This window comes from Zootoca vivipara, chromosome 4 (genome assembly GCF_965207765.1).
Source record: "Zootoca vivipara chromosome 4, rZooViv2.hap1.1, whole genome shotgun sequence".
Classification (NCBI taxonomy): Eukaryota; Metazoa; Chordata; class Lepidosauria; order Squamata; family Lacertidae; genus Zootoca; species Zootoca vivipara.
In genome coordinates, this window is record NC_142587.1 from 95,060,934 (window position 1) to 95,073,959 (window position 13,026).

Here is a 13,026-nt window from a genome sequence, read left to right on the forward strand (position 1 = left end):
GCGCTCTGCCGGCCGGCGCAGCAGCCCTTTTGGCTCCGAGCTCCTCTCCTTCTCTGCCCCCTTCCAACCCCACCTCCCCGTCCAGCCTCCCCACCTCCTGAAAGAAGGCGACGGCGCTGAGTGAGCAGGACACCCCCCGCAGCCATATGAGAGAGGCGGGGCCGAGGGAGGCGAGCCAATGGGCGAGGCGGGGGTAGGTGGCCACGGGGGCGGGCGCTGCCGCAGTCCTCGGGTGGGCAAGGTAGGAGCAGGCGGAGGCTGGCCGGCCGCTCTGACAATAGGGGCGGGCCGAGGGCACGACGCGGCTGGGCGGGCGGCCTCGCCTCGCTGCGGAGCGCCGGCCGAGGGATCGGCAGCCCGAGGAGCCGCGGAGAGGAAGGAGGAGGAGAGAAAAGCCATCCCCGGCTGCCCGTCCGCCTGACCGGCTTGCAGCAGCAGCAGGAGGCGGGGAGAAGCCGGTAAGTCCCCCCCTTAGCGCGATGCCATCAGCCGGACACGCGGAAGCAGCCGCAGAGCCAGCGCTGCCCGGAGCGCCGGGCTCCGACCAGCCGCGTCTCCAGATTCCCAGGCGCGCGCCGGCGCTGCGCTCCGCTCCGGGCGCTGCCAAGTTTGCGCCTTCGCGGGGAAGAGTTCCTTCTCTCTCACTCGCTCTTTTTCGCAGCAGGAAGGGCGAGGACGAAAGGGATCCTCCTGGTGAAGTTTTTTTTTTTGGGGGGGGGTCGATTATTATTTTATTGGGGGGGGCGTTGCGTGGTGCATCTGCCGCACAAAAAAAGAAGGACACGGCTGTATCGCCCTTTCTGAAAAGGCCGGTTCTCGATATTCTGCATTTCATAGAATCCCAGGTTTCCCCGCCCCCCTAGGTATGGGGTGTGTGCGCGCATGAAATAAGATTTTCACACACACACGCCCCCACGCGAAAAGGGCACCTATGGAATTAGAAAAGGCACTCGGCAGATGCTTCCTTGTCAGAATGCAAAATTGCAGGTTTTGTTTGCCCACCTCTCTCCACGCCCCCTCCCCCAAACAAGCAAATAAGAAGAAGATCTGCCGCCCCCCCTTCAAGTGGATGGTGATGGGCCGCCTCCGTGTCCCTTCCATTCAAAAGAATCTCCGCTCCTCCGACGGGCCATTTAACAAAGGGACTCGACCCTGGGCTGCCGGCGCCCCTCCTCTTTTCCCAGGCTGAGTTGGGGACTGGGGCAGAGCTTCCTTGACTCCGGTGGGAAGATGGGAGCCGCCGGGTGTGTGAAGCACCTGGCTCCTTTTATCCGCCATCCGCTTGAGGAATTTAACAGCCCCCCCTCCCAACAAAGGCTTAAAAAATTTTTTTTGGAGGCTTAACAGTACAATTCTCAGAAGTATGTCGTCTTCCCCACACACAATTAGGTTCATTGGGACTTGAAATGCAATTTTTGCAGAACTGCTGAAATGTTTAGCCCCCCCCTTTTAAAATAAATAAATGAATGAATCAGTTTTGCTTTGCTTTGGTATAATTGCAATGTACATCTTGTGCTTTGGACACTGGAAGAAGCGGGTCAGAGTTAAATTTCCCTAGCATCTCAGGGAACAGGATGAAACAAAAGTTGATCTGCTTTGTCCAAAGCTCTAAAGTATTAGGGGTGTGTGTGAGTGAAATTTCCCAGCCTAGCCTTTTCTGGGGGGAAGAATCTTCTCCAAATAACAAACCAGGCCTCTTATTTTCTAATTAGCCCTGTGCATCGTGGGGTAATTCTGGTGCGATTGCATACTCAATATTGCTTAATGCAGATTGATTTGCGACTTAGTATACCTTAATCTTTTTGTTGACCACAAAATCACTGGTTTGGTGGTTTTTTTTTTTAATGCATTGCTTTGCCCTTTGGAGGTGTTGATTCAGATCACTTGATGACTGCAACATGATGAGTTGCATGGGGGAATGAGGCATCACAGGTCAGACCCTTATACTGTATTGCCCAACTGCTGTGTTTCTCAGTGGAGGCAGTTCACACACATCTGAGCGATGTACATTTCACATGTGAACTAGACTTGGTGTATGTGCACAAGGGCATTGAGTGTGCACCTGCAGCACACGAGACTGGAGGCACAGATCTTTGCTAGTTGTGGAGAGTGAAAGCCCAAATTGAATAGGATGTGCCAACACAATGCTATGTAGGCTGGTGCTTCCACTTCTATAGCTGAGTGGTAGAGGGGGGTGCTTTGGTGAACCGGGTTCGCGTCTCCGCTCCTCCACATGCAGCTGCTGGGTGACCTTGGGCTAGTCACACTTCTTTGAAGTTTCTCAGCCCCATTCACCTCACAGAGTGTTTGCTGTGGGGGAGGAAGGGAAAGGAGAATGTTAGCCGCTTTGAGACTCCTACGGGTAGTGATAAAGCGGGATATCAAATCCAAACTCCTCTTCTTCTCTTCTCTTCTTCTTTGCATTCAGAAGGTCCCCTGCTCATTCCCTGGTATCCCCAGGTAGAGGCAGAAGGATCAGGTAGGTGGTGGGAAAGACTGTGCTTTGATACTTTGGAGACCTGCTGCAAATTAGAATAAACAGTATGTGTCTGAGCACAATTCAAAGTGTTGGTGTTGACCTTTAAAGCCCTAAATGGCCTCGGTCCAGTACAGGTGAAACTTGGGAAATTAGAATATCGTCGAAAAGTGCATTTATTTCAGTAATGCAACTTATTATTTTTAATTTTTCTTTTAATTTTTACAAATGCTTTCTTTTGGAAATTCCACAGTAATAAAACAGATAGTTACAATAATACAAAAATAAACAAAAATAAGCATCACTGTTACATTTCATTAATTACATTCCATTTATAATTGACGACAAATAATTACAATTACAACAAATAAAGGCTTGACATATCTTGCTTTGCATGTCATGCATCTATCTCCTATATTGGTTTCACCTTTTAGATTGCATTACTGAAATAAATGCACTTTTTGACGATATTCTAATTTTCCGAGTTTCACCTGTATACCTGAAGGAGCGTCTCCACCCCCATCGTTCTGCCTGGACACTGAGGTCCAGCGCCGGTGGCCTTCTGGCGGTTCCCTTGTTGCGAGAAGCCAAGTTACAGGGAACCAGGCAGAGGGCCTTCTCGGTAGTGGTGCCCACCCTGTGGAACGCCCTCCCATCAGATGTCAAAGAGAAAAACAACTACCAGGTTTTTAGAAGACATCTGAAGGCAGCCCTGTTTAGGGAGGCTTTAAATGTTTAATAGATTATTGTCTTGTATTTTTCTGTTGGAAGCCGCCCAGAGTGGCTAGGGAAACCTAGCCAGATGGGCGGGGTATAAATAAATAATAATAATAATAATTAAACTGGGCCTGGGTTAGATGGGCCAGTGGCCTGACCCACTTTTTGTCATTCTCGTTAGCGCCATATATCTCGAGACACCTCCAGGGTTGAAGCCAAACCGCTGCTTTTGCAGCACAGAGATGATCTCCCTGGGGCACAAGCCCAGACGACAAGACTCCTCAATTGGCCTCACTGATATGGCCCAAAGAAAAGCAGGGCAAGATGTTTGGCACTATCTTCACTGCATGAGTTGCCAGGAGAAGGCGTACAAGTCACCATACAACCGTCTTAGGGACTCCACTGGATTAGTGTAGCCTTTAATTAGCCGGAAGAAGCCTTTTACAGGAATACGTACAGCTGTACCTTGGATCCTGAAAGCCTTGCGAGTCAAACATTTTGGCTCCTGAATGCTGCAAACCCGGAAGTGAATGTTCTGGTTTGTGAACATTCTTTGGAAACCGAACGTCCAACGCAGCTTCCGATTGGCTGCAGGAGTTTTCTGAAGCAAAATCGGAAGCCATGCCTTGGTTTCCGAACGTTTTGTAAGTCAAATGGACTTCCGGAATGGATTTCGTTCGACGTCCGAGGTACCATTGTATGCCGTGTTTCTCCGAAAATAAGACACCGTCTTATATTTATTTTTCCTACCCCCCCCCGCCACAGTGGCTTATTTTCAGGGGATGTCTTATTTTTTTATTACGCGTCCAGCCTTGCCTCTTCCTTGGGGCCCTCCAGAACTGCGCCTATCACTATGTCTTATTTTCGGGGTATGGCTTATTTTAGGAGATGCTTAGAAATCCTGCTATGGCTTATTTTATCGGTATGTCTTATTTTAGGAGAAACAGGGTAGCCGCAAGGCAGCAGAGGTTTAAGACTGGAGTTTTCCTTCTGGCAGGTGGGCCACCTTCCTAGGTGGACGAGCCCCATCTGCCCTGACCCAGTTTAAGGTGGCTTAAAGGGCCATGGGTTCGAGCCCCACGTTGGACAAAAGATTTCATGCATTGCAGGGAGTGAGAGGAGATAATAATAATAATAATAATAATAATAATAATAATAATAATAATAATTTATTATTTATAGCCCGCCCATCTGGCCGGGTTCCCCCAGCCACTCTGGGCGGCTTCCAAAAAAACAAATTCTAAAATACAGAAATCCATCAAACATTAAAAGCTTCCCTAAACAGGGCTGCCTTGAGATGCCTTCTAAAGGTCTGGTAATTGTTGTTCTCTTTGACCTCTAGTGGGAGGGCATTCCACAGGGTGGGTGCCACTACCGAGAAGGCCCTCTGCCTGGTTCCCTGTAACTTGGCTTCTCGTAATGAGGGAACCGCCAGAAGGCCCTCGGAGCTGGACCTCAGTGTCCGGGCAGAACGATGGGGGTGGAGACGCTCCTTCAGGTATACCGGACCGAGGCCGTTTAGGGCTTTAAAGGTCAACACCAACACTTTGAATTGTGCTCGGAAACGTACTGGGAGCCAATGTAGGTCTTTTAGGGCCGGTGTTATGTGATCTCGGCGGCCGCTCCCAGTCACCAGTCTAGCTGCCGCATTCTGGATTAGTTGTAGTTTCCGGGTCACCTTCAAAGGTAGCCCCACGTAGAGCGCATTGCAGTAGTCCAAGCGAGAGATAACTAGAGCATGCACCACTCTGGAGAGACAGTCTGCGGGCAGGTAGGGACTCAGCCTGCGTACCAGATGGAGCTGATAAACAGCTGCCCTGGACACAGAGTTGACCTGCGCCTCCATGGACAGCTGTGAGTCTAAAATGACTCCCAGGCTGCGCACCTGGTCTTTCAGGGGCACAGTTACCCCATTCAGGACCAGGTAGTCCTCCACACCCGCCCGCCTCCTGTCCCCCACAAACAGTACTTCTGTCTTGTCAGGATTCAATCTCAATCTGTTAGCCGCCATCCATCCTCCAACCGCCTCCAAGCACTCACACAGGACCTTCACCGCCTTCACTGGTTCTGATTTAAAAGAGAGGTAGAGCTGGGTATCATCAGCATACTGATGGACACCCAGCCCAAACCCCCTGATGATCTCTCCCAGCGGCTGCATATAGATGTTAAAAAGCATGGGGGAGAGGACAGAACCCTGAGGCACCCCACAAGTGAGAGCCCAGGGGTCTGAACACTCATCCCCCACCACCACTTTCTGAACACGGCCCAGGAGGAAGGAGCGGAACCACTGCATGACAGTGCCCCCAGCTCCCAAGCCCTCTAGACGGTCCAGAAGGATGTTATGACCCTTGTGGTCCCTTCGAACACTTCAATTCTGTATATGTTTTCTTGGGCTCTTGCTGTGAATGCAGGAAGTAAGCCTGTAGGCATGGGGCGTGTCAGACCTGGGGGCCAAATGCGTCCCCCTAGGACTCTCGCTCTCTGTCTCAGGCCACGCTCCTTTCCTGCAGGCCACATCCTTCACGGGCTCTTCATCTTCCGTGAGTGCTTTTTGCCTGGCTAGAATGTGTCTTTGAATTCTGCTAGTGCTTCTTGCTTGTCTAGATGGGGAATAGAGAGGAGGGTGCACCAGTAGATTAACATTTGCTGCGCCTCCTGACCCTGCTTGCCGCTAGCATGTGGCCCTCTGAAGGTTGCTTAGAAAGAAAAATGGACCTCGGGGTGAAAAATGTTCCCTGCTCTTGCTCCGTTAGAGGACTACTCCCTCCTGCCCCTGCTATGAACAGGATACAGCTGTAGCCTGGTTGACGAACACCTTGCGAGTCGAAGGCTTTGGCTACCGAACGCCGCAAACCCAGAAATGAGTTTTCCGGTTTGCAAACCTTCTTTGGAACCCAAAAGTCCAGCACGGCTTCCGATTGGCTGCAGGAGCTTCTTGCAGCCAATCGGAAGCCGTGCCTTGGTTTCCAAACGTTTTGGAACTTCCCGAATGGCTTCCAAGGTACGACTGTATAGGAAAGGCAAGAAATGGATAATTTCTGAGCATCAGGTCCGTAATGATTTCCCCCAGTTCCTCTTCATCTCTCTCTCTCTCTCTCTCTCTCTCTCTCTCTCTCTCTCTCTCTCTCTCTCTCTCTCTCTCTCCCCATGTGCTCACTTAGTGGAAATACTTTCCGGAGAAGCATTCTTCAAATTCGAGTAGCTCAAGCTTTGTGGGTGGCTTGTGACCAACCGTCTGTGGCAGCGCATGGTTCCTGGGAAGGGTTTGCGCGCATTGTTTTATCCGGTTGGGGTCATTTTGCCCTAATGCCCTGGGTCAGTTTCCCCCACTGCTGCTGCAGAGAAGGATGGGGGAGTTGGGAGTGTAGAGATGGATCGTGCTCTTTCTCCAGGGCACAGAACTCTATAGAGGGCATTCACTTTCAGAAAGGGAGCCTCACCACGAGCCTTCTTCTCTATTGAAGGCATTGTTCGCCATCCGTCAATGCAAAGTGTCGGGATGTGATCTTTGCTCCCGTGAAACCGTCCAATAATGCCAACGTCTTCGGTGCTGGCAAAACAAGAGATCCAGCCCACGCATTTCCTCTGGGTTCAGCTGAGCTTTTATGGGGAATTGGTTTGCACCAAGATAAAAAGGAGCAGAAGGCTGTTTCAGCACATGGCCTAAGTTTCCTGTAGGGAATCACAGTCAGTCCATCATTTAAAAAACAAGATTTCAGAGCCACCTTACAAAAAATGGCAACTAGACATTCCGTTTTGGCAACCGCAACCTTGGTTTAAGGGGCCATTAGGTGCCTAGCTTATATATATCTTCAGCTTCTTGCTCTGCTTTCAACCTCACCTCGTGTGTCATACCCTGAGTTCAAATCTCGTCTCTTTCCAGAAATGAGTCTCTATGCTGTACAGGGCACTTAAAAAAAGAAAAAGAAAGAAGAAGCTTCAAGTTACTTTCCTTTCAGCGAAAGGGAGTTAATCACAGGGGTGCCTGATGGGTTGTTAAAGCCATGAATGAAATAAACGGCCTTTATTCTGAAAGCCCTTAAAGATCTAATGGGAGGCTGGCCTGCCGCTCTGTTGGACACAAGGATCCCGATTGTGAGTGTACAATTTCTAATGATGTGTTTTAACAAGAACCATGTGTGATTTGAAAACATTCCAAAAAAAAACCCAAACAAGCCACGCTCCTCTGTTCTTTTTCTTCCGCCCGCTCCTCATGCCGCCACCCCCTGACTAATGCCAGCCCACACACCATTTCGAAAACCCATGTTCCAAATGCAGGTCTCGCATGATTCCAAACGCCTAAATATTTGAGACTGCCCTTTTGCTTCTTTCTTACTTTGCAGGATTTTTTTTTTAAAAAAATGATGCTGCAACCGGGTCCTTTTCAACACCTCCTTTGTCTGAAACGGATTACACAACCGCTAGGGTTGGAAGTACACAAACTCACTGTGCAGGCCGTTTTGCTTCCCCAAGGAGCCTGTATGCAGCAGGGGTTAACGTTTAACCTGCCCCACCCTGCCCAATGATCCGGGCACAGACTATCGATGCTTAAGGGAAGCAAGCCCTTGTTTGCAGCTTTGAGCAACTGAAAGGCAAGATGTGGGGGGATGTGAAAGGCCTCTGTGGGTTCGGGATCCAGGCCTTTTTGCACACCTGTGGTTGTGCACTGCCATCTGGAACCCAGCTGGAGATCTGGTATCGGTAGATCAGTGCCTGGGCTGTGCAGCTTCAGGCTGCGGGTGGGAGCTCACAAGACTTGACTGCACCTCCTTGCAGAAGTTTTCCCACACAAAGAAGAGTAGCATGTCTGTCTGGGAGAAAGCTAGGCTACAGCCCTTCTACCTGATATGCTAATACGAATTCTTGGTTCCTGAAATTCATTCTGATTAAATGATCATAGAATCATAGAGTTGGAAGAGACCACAAGGGCCATCCAGTCCAACCTCCCCTGCCAAGCAGGAAACACCATCAAAGCATTCCTGACAGATGGCTGTCAAGCCTCCGCTTAAAAACCTCCAAAGAAGGAGACTCTACCACACTCCTTGGCAGCAAATTCCACTGCCGAACAGCTCTTACTGTCAGGAAGTTCTTCCTAATGTTTAGGTGGAATCTTCTTTCTTGAAGTTTGAATCCATTGCTCCGTGTCCGCTTCTCTGGAGCAGCAGAAAACAACCTTTCTCCCTCCTCTATATGACATCCTTTTATATATTTGAACATGGCTATCATATCACCCCTTAACCTTCTCTTCTCCAGGCTAAACATACCCAGCTCCCTAAGCCGTTCCTCATAAGGCATCGTTTCCAGGCCTTTGACCATTTTGGTTGCCCTCTTCTGGACACGTTCCAGCTTGTCAGTATCCTTCTTGAACTGTGGTGCCCAGAACTGGACACAGTACTCCAGGTGGGGCCTGACCAGAGCAGAATACAGTGGTGCTATTACTTCCCTTGATCTAGATGCTATACTCCTATTGATGCAGCCCAGAATTGCATTGGCTTTCTTAGCTGCTGCATCACACTGTTGACTCATGTCAAGTTTGTGGTCTACCAAGACTCCTAGATCCTTTTCACATGTACTGCTCTCAGGCCAGGTGTCTCCCATCCTGTATTTGTGCCTTTCATTTTTTTTGCCCAAGTGTAGTACTTTACATTTCTCCTTGTTAAAATTCATCTTGTTTGCTTTGGCCCAGTTGTCTAATCTGTTAAGGTCATTTGTTACTGTACTAATGTGTGAAAACAGCCCCGATCCAAGGATCCCCAGGCATGCACCTCCAGATGGTGGAGACATCAGGCGCCATTCTAGCGCCCGGGCATCTTCACTTGGTTGCAAGTGGCCGACAGCCAGGTGCAAATTTCGAACACTGTGTAGTTTGTTATGGGTGCTGAGAGAATTATTAGGAGACCCCTATTTGCCTCCCACAGCTAGAATCCCCATACTGGTTTAACAATCCATTTCTCTTCCCAGGGAACCCAGAAGCCCTGATAGGTCACATCCACAAAATACATTTAAAGCACTAAGTCCTAAGAGGAGCTGGGTAGGAGGCTCCCCAGGCATGTAGCTCCAGGTGGTGGCACCTGGGCATCTTCACTTGGTCACAGGTGGCTGATAGCCAGGTGCAAAAATGCTCCTGGGAGGAGTGGGAGATTAAGGCGGACATGATTGGCTGCCTTCAAATTTTTGAAGGGCTGTCGCTTAGAAGATGAAGCAGGCCTGTCCTCTTGCTGCAGCGAGCAGTACGAGATCTAGTGGGTAGAAATTGCGGCCAAGCGGATTTAGGCAAAACATTGGAAGATACTTCCTGATGGTAGGAGCTGGTTGATAGTGGAACAAGTTGTTCCAGGAGTGGGTGAGCTCTCCTTCCCGGTAAGTACTTAAGGTGAAAGCCAGGTGGCCATCTGCCAGGAATTCTGGAGTTTGCTTCTTGCGCTGCAGATCCTGCAATCTGCATGTGGTTGGACTGGGTGACCTCCAAGGTGCTTTGGGGGAAAGGCCACAGCTCAATGGCACAACATCTGCCTTGCAAGCCGAAGTTCCCAGGTTCAATCCCAGCTTCTCCAAGAAGGGTTGGGAGAGACTCCCTGCTGGGGCTGGGCAACACCTGGTTTTCAACATCTAGATATATCACCCCCTAAATATACCAATATATCACGATGTCTGAAATAAGCATGGAGCTATGTGCAGTAGAGGCATTGTCTGGTTTCAAATCTGTTGTTGATCGGGGATTCTTACGAACACCCATACCAGCTTTGAAAAGTCGGTTCCGCCATCTTGTCTCAAAATGATGCCCAGTTTTATCCAAACAGCTGATCTCACGAACTGTCTTGCAAAATTTGGTTACGACATCCTCAGAGGTATCGAAATGCATAACAAGTAGTAGATTTGGGTTGACAGTTTTTAGAGGGCCATCGGTGCAAAATAAGCACAGTAGCATTTGGGTTCCATGCACATGTATTTGCTTGTGTATATGTTGTGCAACCAAGATGCATCTAATCCAGGGGTAGACTGATTCCGTTGGCTGAATTCCCACATGTTGGCAGTGGGTGGGCCAGAAGCCAAAGCAGGGTCTCCTTTTCTCCCCCCCCGTCCCCCCAAGCTGCTGTGGAACGGACAGAGTCCTCTTTCCGGAGATCAGACCTGATTTCTTACCAAAGGCTGCATACAACGTCCTGATCTAATCCACTGCCCAGATTCAGTTTTAGATATCCTTTTTAGATGTTCCGATTCTAAGTATGCATAGGGAGGTTGAGCAGCTTGACTTAACTCTCAATGTATGTGTGGCCATTAGAATATATGTGCGTGGAAAGCACTCTGTACATGGCCAGGAACCCCGCAGTAGGGGCTCCCTACAGATGCCCCAACCAACATGTTTCCCGCCTACCCTGCCCCACTGTCTGTTTGCGGGACACACCCGTCAAGGGCTCCTGTAGAAATCGGAAGAATTCAAGGGTAAGTTTGTATAAGCTAAACAATTTTTCGAAAGGAAGGGGAATGGGGCACAGACTAAGTAGGGTGTCCCTTGCAAATTGAGACTGCTGGAGCGCTTGACATAAGTTGCAGCAGCTTCCCTGTGGGTGGTCTGAGTCCCTCTTCCTCCACTGGTGCCTGTCAGTTGCAATCCCACTGAGAAAAGAGAATTGTCCAGCTCTTAAGGCTGTGGATAGAAGCACTCTGGGGGGGAGCAGGTGGCACTAGGGAGCCTTGGATGTCACCTGCTTGAGTGGCTCTTTGTGGCATTCATTCCCCTTCTCAGCGCTGTAGCTAATTTGCCCATTTCCATCAAAGATGCTTCAGTTTGCCGTAGGTTTGGTTCTGCAAGATCAGTTCATGCAGGATGCTCAGCGTGGATCAAAGACTTGCAGCTTTGGGCTTGCTGCTTTGTATCAATAGCCTTAATTAGGATTGCTCTTTATTTTTGCAGAGTGACTTTGGGGTCCGGTTTTCCTTGCAGCTGATTTTTTTTCTGCCTAGAGTTGGGCTAGATGACTTTTGAGGTTCCTCCTCTAGTGATGCTCCTCTGTCAGCGCTCACAAAACTTTAGGAGGTAGAGGGTGGCCGGGGGGGGGGCGGCTAGGAACTTGCCCCTAGGACCTTACAATCTAAAAAAGCCTTCCCCTATTCCCCCACAGGAGCCTTTCATGGGGCCTTCAGATGAAGGGTGTTATACAGTGGTACCCCCGGTTACGAACTTCATTCATTCCGGAGGTCCGTTCGTAAGCCAAAACCATTCATAACATGAGGCACGCTTTTGCTAATGGAGCCTTCCACTGCCGCTGGCACGCGACTTCTGCTTGCATGACATGCAGGGCAAAGATTGCAACTAGGGGTGTCTACTTCCGGGTTAGCGGAGCGCGTTACCCGAAGCATTCGTAAGGGAGACGGTACATAACACGAGGTTCCACTGTACAGATTTGATCATCAACAACATATTGCCAGCCCTTGTTATCCCTTGGTGAGCTCCCACCTACACTCTCCTATGCCTCCTTGATTTATAGCAGTGGTGCCCAAACTCAGCCCCCCCAGATGTTTTGGGACTACAATTCCCATCATCCCTGACCCACTGGTTCTGTTAGCTAGGGGTGATGGGAGTTGTAGTCCAAAAACATCTGGAGGGCTGAGTGTGGCCAGCACTGATTTATAGGATCCTAAACCACTGCTTGATGCAGGCAGACACCCAGGGCTAGAGCGTTTCAAGCACATTTCTGTCTATCTGGTGCTTGAAGGCCTTCCGCCAAAGACAGCCCACTTTTCATACAGGAGAGAAGTTAGAATCTTTGGGAACGCTCTGCAATATCTCTGCTGTTCAGCAAATGGTTTTAGGGGCATGATTCCTGAATTGATCAGCTACTCTGCTGTTAAGGAAGGAATGGATGGCTGGAGCAAATGTTTCATTAAAGTGCTTCTCCATGCTAGAGACTCCCCCCCCCCTCGCTCATTTATTGTTCTGGCCCAATCAGCCTGTGCTGGAGATGGTTAATGCTGCTGTCTCTGCATCGGGCGTAACAGCAGTTAAGAAGCTGAGCTATAAACCTCTCTCATCTTTCTATTCCTATCTGCGACATGGGATAATAATGCTAGACTACCTTACAGGGAGATTGTAAGGATTATTAAGACAGCAGATGTTTCTGACACTCCAAAAGTGATGTTTTGAATGCAGGCAGCAGCACTTGTTCCAGATGCAGAGGTGCTGAAGAGTGACCCATCGTTGGAGGGAGACTGTTGCCTCTCTGCAAGAGTTGCTGCCCTGGCTTCTGTAAATCTGTTGCTTCTGTGTTTTGGGTGTGGCTGGATCACTTTGTTATTCCTTGTTCAGAGATACAGCCAGCTGGCTCTCGGAGGAGGCTTCCTGGTTTTATCTCTGCATGAGTTGCATTCTTAACTCTCCACATCTTGGTTAAGACACACGTGCAAATCAAAGACTCGTGCAGCAACACGGGAGGGACCATAGCTGCCAAGTACCCCGTTTTCCCCGGGAAACCCCTGTTTTTACTTACCTTTTCCCGGTGGTCCCCCGTATCACTTCATCTCCCGTTTTTCTCCGTTATTTTCTCCTGCCGGCGGCCATTCCCCCCCCCCCAATTTGCCCTTCTATGGGCACCAAAAATGGCCGCTGCCGGCTTCAAAAGTCGCATCTACGCATGTCCGGAAGTGCATAGACGCGACTTCCGGTGTCGGCGGCCGCCATTTTTGGTGCCCATAGATGGGCGGAGCGACACCGGAGGTTGCGTTGACGCACTTCCTGACATGCGTACAAGCGACTTTCGAAGCCGCCGGCGGCCATTTTTGGTGCCCATAGAAGGGCAAAGCGACACCGGAAGTTATGTCGACGCAACTTCCGG

The 13,026-nt window shown here is 49.8% G+C and overlaps 1 protein-coding gene across 3 annotated transcripts in view; it reads left to right on the forward strand.

The window, feature by feature from the left end:
• Positions 1-223: 223 nt before the first annotated feature.
• The window catches only part of PAK1 (p21 (RAC1) activated kinase 1), an 89,200-nt gene continuing 76,397 nt past the window's right edge, over positions 224-13,026 (forward strand). For 2 of the 3 annotated variants that reach the window (XM_088668448.1, XM_088668447.1), the window contains exon 1: positions 224-458. The gene's annotated coding sequence lies outside the window, so the exon portion shown is untranslated. Of the gene's footprint in view, positions 459-11,316; positions 11,393-13,026 lie in introns of all 3 variants that reach the window. The other variant, XM_088668450.1, reaches the window with a different exon arrangement.